General features: G+C 41.2%; 1 protein-coding gene across 11 annotated transcripts in view; it reads right to left on the reverse strand.

The window, feature by feature from the left end:
- CEP85L (centrosomal protein 85 like) overlaps positions 1-24,511 on the reverse strand; it is a 209,799-nt gene that overhangs the window by 120,545 nt on the left and 64,743 nt on the right. Inside the window, exon 4 of one of the 11 annotated variants that reach the window (XM_045009627.1) lies at positions 10,517-10,766. The exons of the other annotated variants lie outside the window; for them this stretch is intronic. The gene's annotated coding sequence lies outside the window, so the exon portion shown is untranslated. The remainder of the gene's footprint in view (positions 1-10,516; positions 10,767-24,511) is intronic. 11 annotated transcript variants of the gene reach the window in all.

Consider the following 24,511-nt stretch of genomic DNA (forward strand, 5'->3'; position numbering starts at 1 on the left):
AACAAAACTAGTTTGTTTACGTTCTTGTTTGGGCAATGTCACCCACATATATGCCAAACTCTGGGCCTAATCCGTTTCCTGTGTTCATTTACTCACAAGAAAACATTTGCTCCCTTTTCCAATTGCCATCCTAAACTTTGCTATCTGAAAATAATTACATTTAAAGGTTTGCTTTTTGACGCTTTGTACTGGCAAATGCATGTATCAGAATCTGGTCAAATATCACCGAGGCCGTTGTTAATTTCAAATAGGAAAGGGTGCTTGTGGAATCTAATAATAATATTAGTTTATATGAAAAAATAATTTTAAAAAAGCAGAAATTTTAAATTCCAGAGAGCTAGAATTTCTGTATATGAACTTATTTCACATGTTCTTTCAAACAATTTCCTGCATGCTGACAAAGGTGCTGCCTAGTCTAACTACTTTTCTGCAGAACACTTGCTTGGAGTAGACAGTACCAGACTTGACTGAAAATGAACATGGTCTTAGAAGCACGATGGAAATGGGGGGGGAGGGGGAACGAGGAAGTCATACCCGTTTCTGTGCACCAATATTCAAACTCTTCATAGCACATCAGGTATCAAGTTTTATTCTTGCATTCAGAATCCAAAACACTGCTGGACGTAATGGCACTAATTCTCCCCTACATCTGAGCATAGTTGATGCACAGAGGAATCCCTAACTTACCCCACTAGTATAAGGTTCCTTAAGAATCTTAATTTAATTGAACATCAGGTGTATGTAGTAGATCATCATTGTACCTAGTCCCACTCATTTCCCACTTCCACCCGCCTCCTCCTTCCCCTTTTGCTAGGGATAGGAGGACAGGGGCTAGTGCAAGAGGTAGTAGGGTTGTCTCTGCCAGTTTTAAACTAGCAGAGAGCAACTCTGTACAGGGTGAATTCTCCACTGGTCATCTTCTGCACTCTAAGGCTTTATGCCACTTACCAGTTGCAAAGCAACCTTAGTAGGCTAGATAATTAATTGCATTGCATTTATTTTCAGGTTAAAGTTGTATAGTAACAAAACACATACCAATATCATGCTAAGACAGCAATAACAGTAGAAAATTCCACTTGTTAGCCCTACAAACTCAACAACTGTTTCCTCTTAGGTGATCTGACAAGTTCGGAGCACTGTTAACTTCCATACAAAGAACTTGGACACACAAGTGTTGAGACTTCCCCACTCACATCAACCAGCCAGCTGCATCATCTTACTAAGGTTACTAAGCTATAGTGCTAAGGATACACTAGTAACAAAAATATTTTGTAAATAAACCAATGACCTTTAATTTTCAGGACCATCACTAAGCTTGTAGCAAAATATAATACGAGTCTGTGGACAGGTCCTAGTGATCTACTGTAGAGCACAAATAATCCTATTTTGGAAAAATTAACATATCTGTTAAATATCCAGATAATTAAGACAGGCAATGCTGAGTAACTCAGACTGGAGTAACTTTACTTTGACAAGGTAGGTGAAGTAATATCTTCTATTGGACCAACTTCTGTTCTCTTTTAAGCTCTGTGTGGCTCCAAAGCTTGTTTCTCTCACCAGCAGAAGTTGGCCCAATAAAAGATATTACCTCACCCACCTTCTCTCTCTCTCTCTAATATCCTGGAATCAACATAGCTACAACAACACTGCATTATCATATTTATTAGCAATCACAGGACTTCATTTTCCAGCATCCTTTTACCATTAATAATTAGTACAAATAATTTAAGGTCATGCACTTTAAGATCTCACCCACACAAGTGCCCTCTATATCCTTAATGGGATATAAGGATTTTCCCCACTGTAACTATTAAACATCCTTCTGAACTGGTCAACAATTCTCCATAAGCCATCTGAAGTGTCACCTCTGAGCACATTCCTGCTCACTAAAGCCTGGTCTACACTAGGCGTTTAAATCGGTTTTAGGAGCGTAAAACCGATTTAACGCCAAAACCGTCCACACTAGGAGGCACCTTATATCGATTTTAATGGCTCTTTAAACCGGTTTCTGTACTCCTCCCTAACGAGAGGAGTAACGCTAGTATCGGTATTAACATATCGGATTAGGGTTAGTGTGGACGCTGATCGACGGTATTGGCCTCCGGGAGCTATCCCACAGTGCACCAGTGACCGCTCTGGACCGCAATCTGAACTCGGATGCAGTGGTCAGGTAAACAGGAAAAGCCCCGCGAACTTTTGAATATTTCCTGTTTGCCCAGCGTGGAGCTCCGATCAGCACGGGTGGCGATGCAGTCCGAAATCAAAATAAAAAAAGAGCTCCCGCATGGACCATGCGGATGTGATCGCTGTAAGGGCAGGCAAATCCGTTCTATCAGCGCTCCGTTACAGAAGATGAAATTCAGAATCCTTTTTTAAAAATCTCCAGACAGACGCCATAGCAGGGACTCAGCGCACTGCAGCGTGACAAGCGTAACGGAAAGCCAAAGAATCAAATGGATGCGCATGGACTGGAGGACTGAAGCTATCCCACAGTTCCTGCAGCCTCCGAAAATTATTTGCATTCTTGGCTGAGCTCCAAATGCTTCTAGGGTCAAACACAGTGTCCGCGGGTCAGGGCATAGCTTGGCAATCTACTCACCCACCCCCACCCACCCCCAGAAGCGAAAGGTAAAACAATCCTCTGACTCTTTTACATGTCACCCTATCTTTACTGAATGCTGCAGATAGACGCGATAGTGCAGCACTCAACACCAACATCCTTGCTCCCCCCCCCCCCCCGCCATGGGCGGCTGATGGTACAATACGATGGAAATCCATCCTCATCATCAGCATAAGCTGATCGTACAAAAAGATGGAAATCCATCCTCATCATCAGCCTCAGCTGATGGTACAAAAGGACTGGTAACTGTCCTCGTCATCAGCCTATTGGCCCTAATTTTTTCTGGTGGATGGATGGTGCAATATGGCTGGTAACCATCCTCATCATAGCAACAGGGGGCTGAGCTCCATCAGCCCCCACCCTTCATGTGTAAAGAAAAGATTCAGTTGCCCCTGGACTAGCAGTGGGATGCTGGGCTTCTCTCCTACACACTGCTTAATGTCCTGTCTGGACTATCATAGCAGCTGGAGGCTGCCTTCCACTCATTTCTCACTAACAAGTCAGTGTGTCTTATTCCTGCATTCTTTATTAATTCATCACACAAGTGGGGGGACAATGCTACGGTAGCCAAGAAAGGCTGGGGGAAGAACGGAATCAACAGGTGGGGTTGTTACAGGAGCACCCCCTGTGAATAGCATACAGATAATAATTTCTGCAGGCTCTGACACAGAGCAGCTGTGCTCTCTGGTTCTATGATACGGTGGTTCTCTAGCACACTTGCCTATATTAGGCAGCACTGATTCTATTTTTAGATACCAAAAAGGAGGGATTGACTCAGGGAGTCATTCCCAATTTTTGCTTTTGCGCCCCTGGCTGATCGGCCAGGGGCACTTATGACAGCAGCTAATGGTACAAAACGATGGAAGGTGCAATATGGCTAGTAACCAATCTTGGCTTTTGCGCCCCTGGCTGATTGGCCAGGGGCACTAGCAGCAAATGGTACAAAAAGGACTGGTAGCCATGATCATCCTCAGTTCCAATTTATGGAAGGGTTTGGATGGTGCAATATGGCTAGTAACCATCTCTGCTGTCATGCAAAAGCAAAAGCATGCTTCTGTGTAGCGCTGCTGAATCGCCTCTGTGAGCGGCATCTAGTACACATACGGTGAGAGTCACAAACGGCAAAACAAGCTCCATGATTGCCATGCTATGGCATCTGCCAGGGCAATCCAGGGGAAAAAGGCGCGAAATGCTTGTCTGCCGTTGCTTTCCCAGACGAAGGAGTGACTGACGACATTTACCCAGAACCACCCGCGACAATGATTTTTGCCCCATCAGGCACTGGGATCTCAACCCGGAAGTTCCAAGGGGCGGGGGAGGCTGCGGGAACTATGGGATAGCTAGGGAATAGCTACCCACAGTGCAACGCTCCAGAAATCGACGCTAGCCACGGACCATGGACGCACACCACCGATTTAATGTGCTTAGTATGGCCGCGCTCCACCCGATTTTATAAATTCTGTTTTACAAAACCGGTTTATGCAAATTCGGAATAATCCCGTAGTGTAGATGTACCCTAAGATATTCCTATTCCATTGCCTCCACTAGAAACTGAATACACTACCCCCTCCTCCCAGTCTGTGGACAGAGACCAGGATCGCAAAGTAAAAACTGATCTGCATGGATCAGTGAGTGCAGGGCACTACCTCAAGAACAGAGGGCCAGCCCAATATGCTTATCACTATTTTATACCTTTTTAATAACTAAGATTAGTATTAGATTTTTGTCATGCAATGAGTGACAGTCTACCTGCTCACACAATGCTTTCCTATGTTCTATCTCCTATGTAACAAACGCCCTAAGTTTTGCTTTGATAAGGAGTAAGCACATCTTGGTGCCATTCTGTATAATATTTTTAACTGTTGCCAAGAAAGTACAATACAAAAATGAGAAGCTTTTTTTCTGAACTCCAGTCCAAAACAAAATAAGCAGGTTGGGCTACAAAGAAATTTTTAATTTCCAGCCAGCCTATTTTCCCTCTAATTGTAGTCATCTATAACAGAATCGTAAAGGCTTGCAGTCTCCAAACCAGAAATCAATATGACATGCAGTCAGAGAAGACACCTCCCTCACCTAGTGTGTGACCAGGCTGCACTCTCTGGTCTTTGCTTTAGTTTCAACAACTTTCTTTTTCCCTTGGGAATTTCAATCTATGGTAAGGTACTCCACTTTCTTCCATCTCTTTAACTGGACTTCTTTTGAGATCCCATTTTTAAATCAATGAATTCAGAAGTGCTGACATATCGTATGAATAATGCATGGCTAGAGAATGGGTTTAAGTAACTGATGACCATTACTTAGACCCAGGCTATCAATTTAACTTTTAAAACAATAGGGAGCCTGATCATGCAAGTTCCAGTACTCTTAACTCCCCCCAGTCATGCAGCAGCTCATGATAGGCCCAAAAGTTCCTAAAAATTCATTACTTTCAAATTGAGAAGTAATTAAAGATGTTCCCTAGCTCATCCTCTTAATTTTTAAGCAATATTGTTACTCCTTTCCTGAGAACATTCCAGTCCCCAGTATAGTTACAAACTAAGCTGCATCTAGAAGAAATCTAGAAGTAGTTAGTAAACTGTTCAAGAAGGACAGGCAGGGCAGAAAAGGTGGGGGAGTTGCATTGTATGTGAGAGAGCAGTATGACTGCTCAGAGCTCCAGTATGAAACTGCAGAAAAACCTGAGAGTCTCCAGATTAAGTTTAGAAGTGTGAGCAACAAGGGTGATGTCGTGATGGGAGTCTGCTATAGACCACGAGACCAGGGGGATGAGGTGGACGAGGCTTTCTTCTGGCAACTAGCAGAAGTTACTAGATCACAGGCCTTGGTTCTCATGGGAGACTTTAATCACCCCGATATCTGCTGGGAGAGCAATACAGCGGTGCACAGACAATCTAGGAAGTTTTTGGAAAGTGTAGGGGACAATTTCCTGGTCCAAGTGCTGGAGGAACCAACTAGGGGCAGAGCTCTTCTTGACCTGCTACTCACAAACAGAGAAGAGTTAGTAGGGGAAGCAAAAGTGGATGGGAACCTGGGAGGCAGTGACCATGAGATGGTCGAGTTCAGGATCCTGACACAAGGAAGAAAGGAGAGCAGCAGAATACAGACCCTGGACTTCAGAAAAGCAGACTTCGACTCCCTCAGGGAGCTGATGGGCAGGATCCCCTGGGAAAATAACATGAGGGGGAAAGGAGTCCAGGAGAGCTGGCTGTATTTTAAAGAATCCTTATTGAGGTTGCAGGAAAAAACCATCCCAATGTGTAGGAAGAATAGTAAATATGGCAGGCGACCAGCTTGGTTTAACAGTGTAATCCTTGCTGATCTTAAACACAAAAAAGAAGCTTACAAGAAGTGGAAGCTTGGACAAATGACCAGGGAGGAGTATAAAAATATTGCTCAGGCATGCAGGAGTGAAATCAGGAAGGCCAAATCACACTTGGAGTTGCAGCTAGCAAGAGATGTTAAGAGTAACAAGAAGGGTTTCTTCAGGTATGTTAGCAACAAGAAGAAAGTCAAGGAAAGTGTGGGCCCCTTACTGAATGAGGGAGACAACCTAGTGACAGAGGATATGGAAAAAGCTAATGTACTCAATGCTTTTTTTGCCTCTCTCTTCACAAACAAGGTCAGCTCCCAGACTACTGCACTGGGCAGCACAGTATGGGGAGAAGGTGACCAGCCCTCTGTGGAGAAAGAAGTGGTTCAGGACTATTTAGAAAAACTGGACAAGCACAAGTCCATGGGGCCGGATGTGCTGCATCCAAGAGTGCTAAAGGAGTTGGCGGATGTGATTGCAGAGCCATTGGCCATTAACTTTGAAAACTCATGGTGAACGGGAGAGGTCCCAGATGACTGGAAAAAGGCTAAAGAAGGAGGATCCAGGGAACTACAGGCCAGTCAGCCTCACCTCAGTCCCTGGAAAAATCATGGAGCAGGTCCTCAAGGAATCAATTCTGAAGCACTTAGAGGAGAGGAAAGTGATCAGGAACAGTCAGCATGGATTCACCAAGCGCAAGTCATGCCTGACTAACCTAACTGCCTTCTATGAGGAGATAACTGGCTCTGTGGATGAGGGGAAAGCAGTGGATGTGTTATTCCTTGACTTTAGCAAAGCTTTTGACAAGGTCTCCCACAGTATTCTTGCAAGCAAGTTAAAGTAGTATGGGCTGGATGATTGGACTATAAGGTGGATAGAAAGCTGTCTAGATCGTCGGGCTCAACGGGTAGTGATCAACGGCTCCATGTCTAGTTGGCAGCCGGTTTCAAGTGGAGTGCCCCAAGGGTCGGTCCTAGGGCCGGTTTTGTTCAATATCTTCATTAATGACCTACAGGATGGCATGGACTGCACTCTCAGCAAGTTTGCAGATGACACTAAACTTGGAGGAGTAGTAGATACGCTGGAGGGTAGGGATAGGATACAGAGGGACCTAGACAAATTAGAGGACTGGGCCAAAAGAAACCTGATGAGGTTCAACAAGGACAAGTGCAGAGTCCTGCACTTAGGACGGAAGAATCCCATGCACTGTTACAGACTAGGGACCGAATGGCTAGGAAGCAGTTCTGCAGAAAAGGACCTAGGGGTTACAGTGGACAAGAAGCTGGATATGAGTCAACAGTGTGCCCTTGTTGCCAAGAAGGCTAATGGCATTTTGGGCTGTATAAGTAGGGGCATTTCCAGCAGATCGAGGGATGTGATCATTCCCCTCTATTCGACATTGGTGAGGCCTCATCTGGAGTACTGTGTCCAGTTTTGGTCAACACGCTGCAGGAAGGATGTGGAGAAATTGGAAAGAGTCCAGCGGAGGGCAACAAAAATGATTAGGGGGCTGGAGCACATGACTTATGAGGAGAGGCTGAGGGAACTGGGATTGTTTAGTCTGCAGAAGAGAAGGATGAGCGGGAATTTGATAGCTGCTTTCAACTACCTGAAAGGGGGTTCCAAAGAGGATGGATCTAGACTGTTCTCAGTGGTAGAAGATGACAGAACAAGGAGTTGCAGTGGGGGAGGTTTAGGTTGGATATTAGGAAAAACTTTTTCACTCAGAGAGTGGTGAAGCACTGCAATGGGTTACCTAGGGAGGTGGTGGAATCTCTTTCCTTAGAGGTTTTTAAGGTCAGGCTTGACAAAGCCCTGGCTGGGATGATTTAGTTGGGAATTGGTCCTGCTTTGAGCAGGGGGTTGGACTAGATGACCTCCTGAGGTCCCTTCCAACCCTGATATTCTGTGATTCTATGAATCTGCAACCTATTACTTCTGTGATAAAATTGAAGAATTACTTTTCAGATCCAGTAATCAGCAATTTGTCATTTATTTACAAAGTAGCTTTAACATCCCTATTGAGATAAATGCACAGGGCTGACTATTTTCCATAATTCCATTTTTATGTCTTCTGTGTTCACGTCAAAAGGATTTATTTTTGTTGGGTTTATTTTTACATCACAGACCACATCTGATTCTATCTTGAATAATGTGATTAGAGTAAGAGTGCTTTCCTTGCATGAAAGTGATCTGCAACAATGCAGTAAAAGGCAGGCAGCTTCAATACTAAAAGGTATCACAGGCCCTACATACCAGTCTCCCTTCAGGCTCCTGCTGGAACAATACAGCCTTCTCTATGCATCTTTTGCAGTGTTTTGGTCACATGGATCCACACCATGGCCCTAATCCTGTAGCAAGCACCACGTAAGCCTACCTTTGTGACTGCATGGAGCCAAACTAGTTAAAATAGGGCTGTGTGTGAGTCTGCCTCTGCAGCACTCACTAAAAGGAATGGGGCCTATTTGTGAATCTATTCAGTATGCTCCCAAATGTGGGCAACATACCCACTTCTCCTCAGAGCTACTGTTATAACCAGAAGGCTGCAGAGTCTCCCTGCAAGGGCCCTCTGCAGTTGCTCCCTTACGCAGAGAGGAAATGCGCTGGTTTGGCTAGATTAGGTAGTTTGATTATACCATGTGCTTGGTTTACAAACAAACAAACAAGCAAGCTAAGATTGCCACCTTTCTAACGGCTGGTAACTGGACCCCCGAGGCCCTGCCCCTATTCTGTCTCTTCCCCCAAGGCCCCGCCGGTCACTCACAGGACCGTCACCAGCATGGCCAAGGCCACCTTGCTCGCCACCTGCAGGCTGCACAGAGCCATGCACTGCTGCGAGCCGCACAAGCAGCCTGGACTCGGAGACAGCGGCAGCTGCTGCGCTGCCTCCTTTCCTTCTGCTTAGGGTTGCCATCCTTTTCCACAGATTTAAAAAACAAAAACAAAAAACAGACATCCGGGCTTGTCAAATGGCAACCCGGATACACAAGCCGAAACCCAGACTGTCCAAGTGAAAACTGGACACGTGGCAACCCTGTAGGTAGCAGAAGAATGAAGCATGATTTTTAGCATAGCTTTTCTGATTACTAGCCAAGATTTAAGCCTGAATTCAATATTCAGTAACTGAGCATTTTTAAATAACTTTGCTTTCTAATTTAATTCGTACAGCAAATGCAATGTTTTTCTGAATAAAAAGAAACCAGCTAAAGAATACCATAAACAGCAGCATTTATCTTGTAAAATGAAAGCTAGAATTAGAATCAAATGCTAGATCCAGTTTTGAAGGATCAGCATAAATTCATCTGCTTGTATGACCACTGGATATAGTTGTCAACATGTCAAACATTTTTCCAGGGACAATTCAAAAAAGCTAAATATTTGGGGCATGTGGAAAGCAGCAAAATAGTATGCAAATACCCAATTTATGCAATTGACCTTCCAAATTACAGTCCCATAATTACAAACATAAGTAGGTCTGTACAGAAAGGTGGGCTTTGTGTCCATGTAGTGTAAACAGGGCCTCACTCTTATGGTTTTATATCCACAGACACACACACTGGAGTAAATTGCATGGTCTGCAATTTGCATGCCTTGGAAGGATGAAAGAATTCATCCATTCTGCTCAGATTCTACTGTTCCAGCAAGTTGAGGCATTTTGAGTCGAGGCATTTTGAAAGTAATTCTTATATCATTTACGCAAGTCAGTAAATTCTTCTGCACCCTTCCCTCGCTACCTCCTTCCACAAACTCTTTTTAGTGCTCCTCTGCTTCTGCAGCTGCCCCCGGTGCTCCCCTGATACTGATGAGGTGTCCATGGCCTCCCAGCCCAACCTTCCCCCACCCCCCAATCCTGCAGATGAGCCACTCTGCTTCTCACTTCCATCTTCCCGCTTGTAAAAGTGGCAGCAGTCTTCCCTCTCCTCCAAAGCTAAGTGTAGCAACCACTGCCAGTACCACCCAGCTCTCTCCCCCCACTTCATTCCCCTCATAAAAAATAACCATCAGCACCTAAGTCTTTCCAGCAGCTGTGCTGAGTAAAGGAATAAGCAACTGGTTTGGCAAGGCTCTCCAGAAGAGCACAGCAGAGAGCGAGGAGCCTGCCAGGCACAAAAGTTCTGGATGCTCACTGGGAACCCAGTTCACAAGTTCAAAATCCAGGACTCTTTTGCCAAAACATGAACTACTGGCAGCTCTGGCATTGAGCCAACTGCCTTCTGATTCTCAGCTGTAGGCCACAGAACTAATAATGCTTTTAGTGTCTCTTATAACTATGCCTGCCACCTCTTCAAGTCTAATGATTGGCCAAATTCACAAGTTATTTGTAATTGTCCATTAAAATTCAATTCCCCAATTTTCATTTCCAGGGTTTCATGCCCCTTAGAACAGAAGTAGTTACCCTATAAGATCTTTCCTGTAGCACTTACAGGCACACAGATTCAGTACTGATTAATGGCCAGTAAAAGCTGATGCTTTGAGAATTATTGCTTTTTTACATAACAATAATGGAGTTTAAAATCCCTGTCTCCCACCTATGCACAATCAAAATTTTTTTTTTTAATGTAAGATCAAAAACTAACCAATCAAACCTGTCTCAGAGTTCTCTTTGGGATTTCAGAAATAAGCCCTGTTTTGAAAGTATTCACGTCACTGACTTTTGACATAGGCATGCCATCATTTCTTTACTTGTAAACTGAGCACATTTGATTGAGATTTTTTTTCCTTATTGACAGTACTACAAATTCAAGTTGGACACTGAAAATACAGTTGGATTCTTTTCTTCACACGCATCTTGAACAGTGAAAGTTTCTGCTGGCCAAACCAGGGCTTCACTCACACCTGTGAAAAACAACAGATGAGAATACGATTGCACAACAGTAACCAATTTCCAATTGCAGGTCACCTGAATAAATAGTTCTACTGATAATGCACAAGAGGAACAGAATCCAACTCAATCATCATGCTGCTAGCTCTGCAATGCTAACAAGAGTAAAACCCTTTTTGACACCAACGTCAGCAGACAGAACTCTGACTACATACAGGAAGTTGCTTAAGGAGGCAACACTTTTACAGTGTTACTTTTCAGAGTAACACCACTTCAAAAAGCCTTTTTCACCCAATTAAAAATCTTAAAAGGGTGTCTACATGTGTGCCTGTACAGCACCTAGCAGAATGGGCCACAATACCAATTTATCTCTGGGGTGATCCTGCAATAAAATAATAAGAAAGAAATAGATCATAATAAAAGCTGAAAATCTTATTCTGAATTGAAAACAAACAAACTCGTAATGTCAGTGTACAAGAACGGTTCTGTATATGAAAATACAAATTATTTTTAGCCTCTGATAGTGATGGGCTGAACCTGGTGCAAAAGGATGTACCATTAATAGTCTATCCATGTTTCCCATAATCCACTAAACATACACAGGATGTTCAGGTTTATGATTCATGTGCCCATATCAACAATTGTGCTCTATTTAGCAGTGGCAGCCCAAATACAAGGAAGTGTATTTGTTCTACACAGAAAGAGCCATTAAATAAAATTTGTGCTCTGGCCAGCTCTTTAGCAATCTAGATGTTAGGAGATAATGCTAGACTGTTAAGCCATGCATAATTTTGGGGAGATATATCAAAAATAAATACTTAAGTGAATAAACATCAAAGTTTCTCATACAATTTCCTTCTCAGATGTTGACAGAGATTGTGCTAATTATTTTGGATAAAGCAGTTTAGAAGTATGCACCTTAGACATATTGGGGAGCAACTTACACCAGTGTGTAAATTTACTAGGTTATTGAACTTTGATCGTGGCATTTACGGCATGGAATATGTCAGATGAGGAACAGACAGGTTGACCTACGGCAAGGACCCGAAGAAGCATAATGAGTGACTCACCCAGAATTCCTCCTCGGCGCTCAATGCCAGGTCCAACATATATTTAAAGGGGTGTACGCCGTGTCCTGACAACTCTGTTGCCTGGTGCAGGAAGGTTTGGGGCCAGAGCTCCACCTTCATTCTGCCCTGTTCCCTTTTAGGTAGTTATTGCTTGCTAGAATGGTGGTGGAATGGGAGAAGAGCCTCTGCTCCCAAATGGGAATGTACTCTTTCCAGAGGCATGAAGATGCAGTGGGGAACAGGGGGAAGAGAAGAATTTCTGCAACCCTGCGTGCACCTGGTTAGGAATCAGGTCTACAAGCTTTCGTGGGCTGCCTAGCATGTTAGCAACCTCTTTATGCCCTGTCTGTTCAAGCCCAGAAGAGGGGGAAAAAATAGCTGCTGGGAAAAAATAAATCTTGAAGGACATGCACAGAATAAGGGGGAAGATGGTACAAATGTAAGGATCTGGAACCTATAAAAGCAACAAACAAAAGCAGCTGTCAGCAGATATACTTCACATTTCCTCATGTTCACTCTGCCAGTGGGAAAAACCAAAAACAAAACAAAAACCTGAAGACTATCTGCACTTTGCTGGCGTACTGGATGTTCACTAAGCAAAGAGAAAGCAATCTGTAAGCCAAAATTAGGGCTCACTCCTATTTTCATTCAAGTGAAAATCAAAGCTCCCATTGTTTCAATGAGAATAGAACTGGGCACTTAGTATGATTTCTGCAATAGAGAATGGACCCTTGTCAGTAGAATGGTAAGTAGGTGGGCTGCTTTGTAATCACAGCTTCGCTTACAAAACAAAATTGATTTCTCTTAACACCTCAGGTTGACAACTGAGATTTCAGAAAGAAATTCTAGTGCTTCCTGCACTAAGTTGCCATGTTCCAGGCAGTATCATTCAACATAGTTTTGTCTTTCCTGATGCTTAATTTTACCTTATAAAACAAAGAATTCATTACTGTCTAGGAAGAAGTCAAATATTTTATTTAGCTAGTTTCTTCCCTCAGGTTATTCTTTCCCCCACTAAAACAGTAAGAAATTTATTCTTATGTGCATCAAGAAATTGGGGTTGATTTATTTTTTAATTTTTAAAGTCTCAGCTACCTACTATGACCACAAAATGGCTAAACCAGAAAGGAGTTTTCTGGTTAACTATTATTTTTCTGATTTGCACAACCAATATTTTTGGGAAAGGCTATTACGCGTAAAATTACAAACCACCTCTTTTTTCCACAGAAGAAATGTGAAATAATGTTTGTATTCTCTAAAAAGCTATGCTTAGCATCTTTCACAAATATTTGTTTTCATACCCAAAATATTATGCATCTGCCTAAACACATATAGTATTACTCCAATAACAGCACAAAAGCATAAAATCTCAATACAAAAATATCTTATGCAGTGGGTTTTTTCCCCTTCACATCAGGCAATTTCCAAACAGAGAAGTAAGCACTTTAAAAGATTCTGATCATTTGCCATTCAATAGAGGGTCTTAAAATAAGCCAATAAACCTCTACGTAGCCTGCCTATGGTCACCTAATCATATGAGATTTGTCAGAGGTGTGGAGGCAGGGGAGCATTTAAGGATTTCACAGTAATGAGAAGATTTTTACATAAGCTCTCTCTCAGAGGGCAAGATTCTGTTTTCCTGTCCACATGCTGCATTTCAACTTTGATATTCTGTTCTCCCTATGCAAGTTCCGCTCAGAATGAAGAAAGAATATTGGACTCTAGACCAGCACATGGATAAGAGAAGAATAATTCTGACTTTAAGTTACATCTTAAAAACAAACAGAAAAATACAAGCAGTTCAGTCATGTGCCCCAAGAGGCAATATGTATAACCCATTACACAAATACATAATCCACCTAATTTAACATCAGGTAAAAATATTTGCCTTACAACCCTCTGTCTTTCAGAATTTAAAAAGAAAAAATCAGCGTACATATTTTTGAAATGTTTGAGACATCATAAAAGGATTAAAAATCAGTTAGCAACAGATCCTAAACTTTAGGAGTATTCAGACTTATCTTTGGTCTATAAAATTGTTCCATTATTCCTCTGCAATAAAATGCTAAAAAATTGACCAAAAAAATCTATTTAAAATAGTTAAATCCTTTTGAAGAAAAATTAAACCCTTTTCCCATCATCAGAGTAATTCCTGGGACATTTCACTGAGGGTTCTCCTGTCAGCAGGAAACAGACAGCCTCCTGAATTTTGCTGTTTTTTCAGCAGTGTTTATACTACTGTTGATATTGTCTGTTTGCAAAAGAGCAATGAGTGGACAAATCTTAAGCAACAAGTTCAGTTCAGCCCTGTTCTGTACCCAATCATCAACGGTTGCTGCTCAAACCAGGTCACATCGGGCTATCTGGCATATCCTCAAAGAACACAGTAACTTTTAAACATGCACCCACAAAAAGATGGATGGGGAGTTTTCCCTGCGCTTTCACAATGACAGATCGTACCAGACTGACTACATCAGCTTCACCAAAATGACTATAGCCTTAAGTTTCAAAATTTCAAACAAAACAAATTTAAGTACATGTACTTCAAGTGGAATCTCTCTCTCTCTCTCCCCAACATTAAGCACTGGTGCCTCTTGAACATAGTTAGAATTTGAAATTAGAACCTCAGCTCGAAAACTCAGAGTTATGGAAAAATACTAGAGTGCAGTGATAGCAGTTATAAGAGATCTCAGGAATGCACATAAAGAAGGTGCGGATTTATAAATTGCAGTGTGATTCTAATGTAAAATCTGCCAGAAAACTTTCCCCTGCTGAAAAGCTTACATTAAGACAGCTAAATTACAAGGATTAGAAATTAAACTCAGCTCAGTTCTATCCATTAGATATCAAACACTTCCTATGATATGGTACTGATGTATCACATGGGATACTGAAAGTACTGTTACAGTTCTGTATCTTAGCAGAAAGTTGTTTTGTTTCATTTTCACGCTATGAAGCATTCTCTGACTGCTAGACACTGGGCAGGAGCTACAGCTGCATCACCACCAAGTACCTTGTAAAAAATAAATAATCAGCTACTAAAAATACATTTATCTGAAATTAAGACTCAAGCCCTTCAGAGGAAATTCTCCAAAACTGAAGAATGGCAAAAAAGGAGAGACCACTGTGGTCCTGCTATGTAAATCCCTATAGGGCTTCATTGCCTCCTGTACACTGTCAGGACAAGCTAGTGTCTCTCTTCGTAGTTGAGAGGCACAGTTGCAGTTATACTGGGAGAGAGGGATGGGCCTGCCCAGCAGATCCAGGAATTTCAAAGTCCAACTGACAACAAACACTCTGGGACACAGGTGGCACTTAGTCCCTGGTTTCCGTGCCCCCACATATTCTTAACCGCAAGCACAAGACGTGTTTGCTCAGACTGCACAGGAGAACAGGATTTCACCTTTAGTTTGTACTACAAGGCTCGTGAGAAAATGGAAAAAAATTATAAAAATAAATATTGTACATGAGAATACCTGACCGCTATTAAAAATTCCTGCTAGGTTCTCTCTCTCTCTCTCTCTCTCATGTCCATCACCACCCTTCAATGGACCACTCATTACAAATTAAATTGTCTAGTCCTCTGTCCAGTCTCAATCCATGAGGAATATACATCAGTAGCAAACAGCAATGTAGTGCAGAGAAAAATGAAGGGGAAACTGAAAAATTAAAACATCTGATTATTAACTAAAGAGCACTGTCCTAGTGTTTGCATTTATGATGATATATATTTATCCTGGCAGTTCATATGAAAGAATATGAATAACCCCTCAGTAATCATGCTCTTAATTTGCACTTTTCATGGAGTAGGTTACAACTAGCCAGGTATGCATTCAAATGCAGCTTTCTACAATGTAGGACTTCTTTTTTCCTCCTCAAAACTGGAAGCTAGAAGCCATGTCTGTGTAACTGACTAGGTTTCTGCAATGCAAATTTTAATTACTGCAGCTGACACACATGCAGTCATCATAGCAAACCTTTCCATTTCACTCCTTAATACACACGCCCATGCCCACGCCATGTATTGTACTTCAAGTATAGGGAAGAAACTTCCCTTATAACAAGTGGGTTGAGTCTGTAAAAGCTTTTTACAGCAGGGGGAGTAGGGAATAAATACAGTGACAATTTAAAAATAATAGGCACAGAACTTTAGTCACAGCTTTCAAGTCAAGTCTACATATTAACTGCGACACAGTCCTTCCTATTCTGTATGAAAAAGCTAATAATCAAAACAGAACTTGGTTGAGCTATTGCTTCTAATCATCATTTCGGTTCCGCAAATTTAGTGTCCAATGAGCAGGTGGCCAAGTGTTTTTCGTTTTTTTAATTTCAAGCATCTGAGATTTCCAAACCATTCCCCTCCCCCTAAACCTGGGCTATTCAAAATTTTTCCTTCACTGTTCTACATATGTAATTATATGCATCACACACACCACCTCCTCCTCTGCAGAGGATTGGGGGGAGGAAAGAGAATTTACCTCTCTATTAGTGTAAAAAAAAATGGAATAATCTAGAAATGTTGCATTTACAAGCTTATTTCTTCACCATTGAGGAGACCCATCTAAAAGAAGTCTGTACTTATGGTTAAGAAAGTAGAGTAATATGTCATTCAGAAGCAAGACTTTGGGACAGATTCTATTGTCAGAGCAGTTTTTACACACGACTTTGGTCGAGTCACCCCTCTATTTACACTGGTGAAAGCTCAGAATCAGACCCTTTGTTTCTGAGCAACTTTTTAATTTAATAAAAATCATAATTAAAATCACTATTTAAGCTACATTCTCAAATGGAGTATTCCATCATAATTAGTTCAGCTCTACAGTGATGACAGAGATCTGTTTACATGACCAAAATAAGAGGAGGAAGTCAAGCAGCCTGCCAACAGCGTAAATTTAGTGTGATAAAGCAATGACTGCAAAGCCATCTACAAAGGCTTTGACGTCTTCTTTGTAAAATTAAAAGCTGAAACTTCAGGCATCATCAACAATTCTTCTCAACCTTAGCAGAGAGTAAATCATTTCCTACAACACAAATGATTATATTCACTCTACTGCTAGTTGCAGTACCTTGATTAAAATGCAAGGAATTAAAAAGAAGTCGTATGATTAGTTCGAGTAAGGCTGCAAGCCATATTTTAAATTATGTAATTATACACAACAAGGGGGTTAACGTGGTTATTCCAGATACCCCAGTGTACATAAAAGTACCTTTAAGCTAATTTTCCCCCCAAAAAATTCTGGTGCTGTTTTGTGCAAGCTGGTCTCTTAGAGTATGTGTGTGCTGCAATTAAAAACCCATGGATTTGGGCTTGCAGGCTGTGAGGCTGTTTAATTGCAGTGTAGATGCACAAACTCTGGCTGGAGCCCAGGCTCTAAGACTCTGCAAGGTTTTGAAACTACAATTATAGGGCCTGATCCTGCATTCCCTACCTTTCTGTAGCTGTCACTGAAATCTATGTAAGCTTGCAAACAGAAAAGGAGTGAAAAAACAAGCCTTTGAATTAAGTCTTTAGGAGCCCACTGCTGCATGAAACTCAATGGTAAATTTATAAGTTATAGTTTCTCTCCTCTCTCTAATTTGAAGTACCTGTACCAGGTTTTAGGTGCTTCTGTAGGAATTTAAAATGTATAATTGCAAAAAATAAGACATTACAAATACAAATCCATAGTGTCCATAGAAAAAAACCTAACATAATAATATTCTCTCCCCCCAGAACAATATCAGCATTATCCCCACTTTTGATCACTCTCTATCCATCAGCCTAATACCACATTGTGTCACTTGATATCTGTTATCTTATGTATTGGCTATTCTAATAGACATCTATTTTAACAGAAGCCATGTGGAAGCCTTAAAGTCTGTTGCCTCTTTAAGCATTTTCAAACTCAGTTTCAAATAGTTTCTTCATAAATTTTGGGGTCAGGATTTTTGTGAGAAACCAAGGAAGTCTTTTTTCAGGTATCTGTCAATTTGAAGAAGGTTATTCCCCAGTGTTGCACAGACAACTTCTCAATTCAGAAACAGACTTCTACCATCTAAACATGCGGGGTACATGAAGTGGGTTTTAAAAGTAGCAATTCATAGGGTCACAGGCTTTGGCAGGCTGACACATTTTGTTCCAGCATCCATAAGTTCCTGGATGGTAGGAACATATTTATAAACTGGGTATTCTGATCTAAATCTTAGAGCACAGTTGTTCGCCTGCAAGTTGTGGTTGCAATGCGTATAGGCATGAGCATGCACAAGTTCTGAAGACATAGATTAGGAAGGGGAGACATGTTCTGCTGGGTAACTTTATTTTTGTTTTTATAAACTTTACAGTAGGAACACTTGAGCATTAGATAGATGCCCCTTCTTATTGTTGTATACAAATCTGAATCAATGTTTTTGTATGTGTGCGCACTTGGAAAATACGGTCCTTAGTTGTTATCTGTGGAACTGGCCTTTGGGAGGAGTGTTACAATTTTAGCAAGGGGAACATCCCCCCTCCATTTTTTGACCTTGACTGCTGAACTTTAAAAAAGATGCATTATCCACAAAAAACAAACAATGCAGATATACATGACTGTGTTTAATTAAATGTTGCTTTGTTCAAAGGATGAGATTTAACACAAAATGTTATTTTAAAGGACAGTATGAGGGCTAAAGGAATCTCGCCTCACATTCCGAGCTGAACTTTTTTCTTTATCACTATTACACCTAATAGCAACATTTACTTGTACACATGGGGATGTGCCAAGCCTGCAGCAGCTGTGAAATTATGGTTTCCATTATTTCAAAACTTCCTCTTCTCTTCTTTCTCACCTTATTTCTACCCTTCCTCCCTTCTCTTTATTTGACTGAAGGATGGCTTAATGAATATATTTGCTTATTGTAGCTTAGTGCAGGGTTAGGAAAAGTTTGATCTGATTGTTGTGTATTTGGTTGTCATGGGTTTTGTTACTATGGCAACTGAGTTAGACTATTAAGGGATAGCTCAGCCGGTTTCAACCGGCTGAGTGAGCTCTCTGTGTCTGTAAATAAAATGGAGGTTTTGCTTAGCTGCTAGCTCTCTGGCCTCAAGTGATTGCTTCCTACACCGGCTGCCCCAAGGATATAACACTGATGAAGTTAATCGTGTTGTCTAAAGACTGAAGCTTTATTTATTTATTTAAAAAGAGGTAGCTGGAGTGTGCGTGTGTTCACTCCCAACACCTCCAAATCTTAGTTATACAGTAGCCATCCATCTTGCTGTAACTCAAAATGACAAAGTAAAAGAGCACTGAGAAGCCTAAATCTTGGGACATGAGGAGAACCTCCTTTGAGCTGGCAAATGCCATTAGCTCCCACTGTCATCAGTGTACTCTAATTTCAGAACGTACTGCATTCTTAGTTTCCAGCTAAGCTATAAGCAAAACTGGAAGCTGAAATCCATGTACTATCCCAAGTTAAACAGTCAATCCCTGAGCCTTTGGATCCTGGCAGGTCACAGACAGAAATTGATGGAGTAGTTCCAGGACTGGACAGAGATGCCAAGGGGGAAGGAAAAAAAAAAGTGTATTGGAGCCTCTCTTTTCTGGGTTTCCTTCCTTTGAAAAGCAATGCTCTGCTCCTGTGAGTAAGCGCCATTGTGTTGGATAGATAATATCTATCTTGAGAGTCAGGAATGTGTTTCACCTAAATCTACAATGAATTGTTTTCTTTAAAAGGAGGAGATGCTGTCACCATTTGATAGGTCAAAGTATTTTTTGTCCTGAAGGAGCAGAAGTAAGTACTTAGTGCTTGAAGAAGTATTTATTCTTTAGTAGGATTTAAACAACATTGGCAGGGAAACCTAAGTTATATTAGTTTTGAAATAACATATTGTCAAGATATAGTAGCTAGAAAAGAATGATGGTAATGAGTTCCCAACAAGGGAGACTTAGGAAGTAGCGTGGGTATATAAAACCAGGTCACTATTTATTACCATAGGTAAACGGTGATCCTATTTTACATCTTTAAATCAGTAATTAACTGTCTCTGAAGAAAAAAAAAAGTGTTAGAAATCACATCTTCAGATCACTTTTCATGGACATGAACATAGATCTTGTTTGAATTGTGATGTGGCAACATTCACCATGATGCCACCCAAAAAGCTGTCTCCCTCACATTAGCATTTTTTTGAAGCTTCAGTGAGTTTGCACTCCCGTCTCTATGAATTGACCACATTCCTTATGATACATCCTGGGGCACAAGATGGTAAAATACACCATGGCTTCTAAAACGTTAACACAATGCTGCATGTAGACATTGACTCATATTGAGATGCCACTTGGGAGCAGCTGTGTTGTAACCCATTTTATGCTAGTGGCCCTAGTCACCAGCTGGTGATGGATAGACAGTCAGCCTCACCCAGGTTAGATTTCTGTCCCTTTATTCAGGACTCTCTTGTCTTCACAAATAAGAAAAGTGTGCAAAAAGGAACGCAAACCATCTGGTTAGGTTTCACATTGGGGTACTCGGGCCTCCAGTAGCTACCAAGTAGGACATCTCCCACCCCAGGGGGCTCCACAGGGTCTGCCTGCTTGCCTTCAGCCTCATGTTCTGGTAAGCAGAGAGTATCCTCTCTCTTGGTTCTCTCTCCACACCCCACCCATCATGGAGCAGAAAGCCTCGGCCAATCATGAGGTGCTGATTTCCAGCACCTGTCTCCCACTAAAACTTCTTCTGTGCAAAAAGAACAGGAGTACTTGTGGCACCTTAGAGACTAACAAAATTATTTTAGCATACGCTTTCGTGGGCTACAGCCCACTTCATCGGATGCATGCAGTGAAAATACAGAAGGAAGATATATGTATACACAGAGAACATAAAACAATGGGTATTATCATTCACTGATCACTCTCGTTAGAGTGTGTAAGTGAGCTATTACCAGCAGGAGAGAAAAAAAAACTTTCTGTAGTGGTAATCAAAATGGTCCATTTGCAGCAGCTGACAAGAAGGTGTGAGGAAGAGTGGGGGGGAGGGAAATAAACATGGGGAAATGGTTTTACTTTTTTGTGTAATGACCCATCCACTCCCAGTCTTTATTCAAGCCTAATTTAATGGTGTCCAGTTTGCAAATTAATTCCAATTCAGCAGTCTCTCGTTGGAGTCTATTTTTGAAGTTTTTTTGTTGTAATATTGCGACTTTTAGGTCTGTAATCGAGTGACCAGGAAGACTGAAGTGTTCTCCGACTGGTTTTGGAATGTTATAATTCTTGACGTCTGATTTGTGTCCATTTATTCTTTTATGTAGAGACTGTCCAGTTTGGTCAATGTACATGGCAGAGAGACGTTGCTGGCACATGATTGCATATATCACATTGGTAGATGTGCAGGTGAACAAGCCTCTGATAGTGTGGCTGATGTGATTAGGTCCTATGATGGTGTCTCCTGAATAGATATGTGGACAGAGTTGGCAATGGGCTTTGGCCTCAATGTACATTTGGTAACAAACAAACAAACAAACCTTGTGAACAAGGATTTGTAGCAGTGAACAAGTTCATGTCCATCACCACTTGTTGGCAGAAAGATTAAAAGGATACTCTGAGTTAAGATAAATACAGTTAATACAAATCTTTACTAATATCAGATGATATAGGCAGAATGGATTTAAGAGTCCAGTTAGCTTTTCAACACGCAAGAGTCTTTCCCCATAAACACTTGGCTCAACATGAACAATGAAACGAAACTGGTCAGTTTCATTTCCTGGTTTTCGGATACCAGCACAATCAGGGGCGGCTCTAGCTTTTTTGCTGCCCCAAGCACGGCAGTCAGGCAGCCTTCGGCAGCTTGCCTGCAGGAGGTCCCCGGTCCCGCGAATTCGGCATACCCGCCGCCAAATCCGCAGGTCTGGCAGACCTCTGCAGGCAAGCCACCAAAGGCGACCTGACTGTCGCCCTCGCAGGGACCAGCAGAGCGCCCTCCATGGCTTGCCGCTCCAGGCACGCGCTTGGAGCGCTGGTGCCTGGAGCCACAGCTGAGCACAATACTATGATTGGGCTCCCAGTGCTGCAGGGGAACAACTACACTTCAAGTCATATTTTCTCTTCCTCTTGGGCATTATAAAAAAGTCTTTCTGCCCCCAATCTGAAAATTTTAATTCCTAGTCTAAAAAAATTAATTGGGACTATCCCTTTAAACTCTACAATTCCAGAATGAAAGAAGAACGCTCCTGAAATACTTCAAATAAATATTTAAAAATTTTATGTTACCACCTTTTAAAGAAATTATTAAAATGCAATAGTAAAAGAGAAAACCAGACAATCTTAAAAAAAACCCAGTGACTTGAATTTCATTCTTTGCATCAGACAACATATTATTGCATTTACTAATAACTACAGCTCTGAACAACTGAATAAACCTTTATTTACAAAAAAATCAAGAATAGTGTTAAAATTAACAAAATGCATTTTTGTAATTCTAAAATTAAGAATAGATTGCTTTTTCTGATGCGACTAACAAATAATGTGACAAACTCACATTTTAGTCTTCAATTGCTAGAAGTTGTAATGATTTGCTGAGTTGTCAAAATATCTTTTCTGCAGAGCCTGTTCCCTAAGGGCTATTTCCCTAGCACCCACATTGAAAACAGATGGTTAGAACAGAGAGTCTATAACTACAAGCCAGCCTTGGCAATCCTATCGAAATTGCATCAGCTATTCTAATTTGTTCCTGAAAAACAGTCAACTTTAAATTTAGTCAGCTACAAAGTAGTAAGTTCAGATACTACCTATCCCGTCAGTCCTCCTGCCAACTTGTATTTTACAACCACATTTTTCCTGTTTTCCTCTGCTCTGTTATGCAAGTTTTCAAACAGCTAACAAGCCAGGGGACTAAGGGAAACAGTGAAACTGACTGTATGTAAAGCATCACCAAATGTACAAAATATACAAACTCAAAAAAGAGAGAGAGCTGTTACATGATTGCTGTAACTGAAAATAAGAGATGTTTCTTATAACAGTAGGTCAAAACCATAGAGATATAAGGTAGCTCTTAAAGAGATAATATCCCCTAAATCAAGTTTTATAGTAGTTGCTTTTTTATCCCCTCTTTCCCACCCACTCCTCAAATGGGGAAGCCATCAAGAAAAAGAAAAAAGTGCTTTTATCCAGGCCTGGATCTTAACTCACTATTCTGCAATGCCTGGATCTGCATATAAAGGAAACAGAAATCCAATGGGTGAATCAGAGAGCAAATTATGGGCTAAGGCGGATGAGGTAATACCTTTTACTGGACCAACTTCTATTGATTAGAGACACAAGCTTTCGAGCATACACATAGCTCTTCTTCTGGTCTTATGGGCCAGTAATACTTCTGGACTCTATCCACACATTGTACTCAGGCAAGGCTCCCACAGAATTTCATAGGAGCTTTGCCTGAGTAAAGGGTGTGGCTAGGACCCTAATGATGCATAACTAAGCATTATTTCAGTATTACAGCAACCTAGTTGCTCTGTTAAAACATTAAAAGCAGCAAAGAATCCTGTGGCACCTTATAGACTAACAGACGTTTTGCAGCATGAGCTTTCGTGGGTGCATCCGAAGAAGTGGGTATTCACACACGAAAGCTCATGCTGCAAAACGTCTGTTAGTCTATAAGGTGCCACAGGATTCTTTGCTGCTTTTACAGAACCAGACTAACACGGCTACCCCTCTGATGTTAAAACATTAAATCTGCAAGAATCAATAAAGAAGATTTGAAAAAGTAAATTAAAAAAATAAAATCCCAGTACTGCACAACTATCTATCTATATTCTTGAATTTTTTTCTGAAATATATTTCTTCATAGACTAGCTAATGAATAATCTGTTTTACATAAATCCTACTATATTTTATAAATAAGTATTTGGAAAAAGAAGAAAGCAGGTGTATTAATTTAGATGGAATATATAGGCTCAAAGGTTAAAGGAGTGAACAAGACCCTATTACTGCTTAAGCTTAAACATAGCTAAACAAGGTTTGGAATACAGAGAGCTTAGCTTGCTTAGTACCATGGCAAACATGCCATTAAATATTTTATCCTTTTATCAAAAAATACAGAAAAAGGGGGGAAAAACACAGTTAAAGCATTTGAAATGTCAAGTACTCCATAAGGCTTTCATCTTAACATTTTTGTTTACTTTTTTTAAGGTGCAGCGAGTTTTTAGAAGACACTCCCCCGTCTGACAGGTTTTTAGAGGATACTAAAAATGGTAATTATTTTGGGGGAGGAGGCGGGAAAAGAAATTAGTAGATCAGCTGGAGCTGTCATTGCTGGTGTTAGAGATGGATTTTGTTTTTTAGAAGACAAACAAGACAAACACCCACATAAAAAGGGAGAGAAAAGAAAAACAAAGATAGAAAATGCAGTTTCTGTCTCTGGTGCTGACTTTCACTTGCAACCTCACTGCTGGAGAAACACAATACAGCACATAGTCTTATTAGCCATTCTGAGACCTGGAAAACTTGTACCAGCATTGAGCTATTTAGGGTATTGCTTTCAGTTGCCTTTTCCTGGTCACAGACATAGTAGTGTTGAAAAATATAGTCTTGCCCAGCTAAGCTGGACTATTATTAGACAAAAGGAAAAAGGTGAGGGATAGAAAAAAGAAGAAATAAGGTGAGGAAGGAAAAGGACACACTCAGATGGGTAATATAGATACAAAGTCTCACATCCCTGGAGGTGTTTGGGATTTTGAAGAGCTGGAG

This window comes from Mauremys mutica, chromosome 3 (assembly GCF_020497125.1).
Source record: "Mauremys mutica isolate MM-2020 ecotype Southern chromosome 3, ASM2049712v1, whole genome shotgun sequence".
Lineage (NCBI taxonomy): Eukaryota > Metazoa > Chordata > Testudines > Geoemydidae > Mauremys > Mauremys mutica.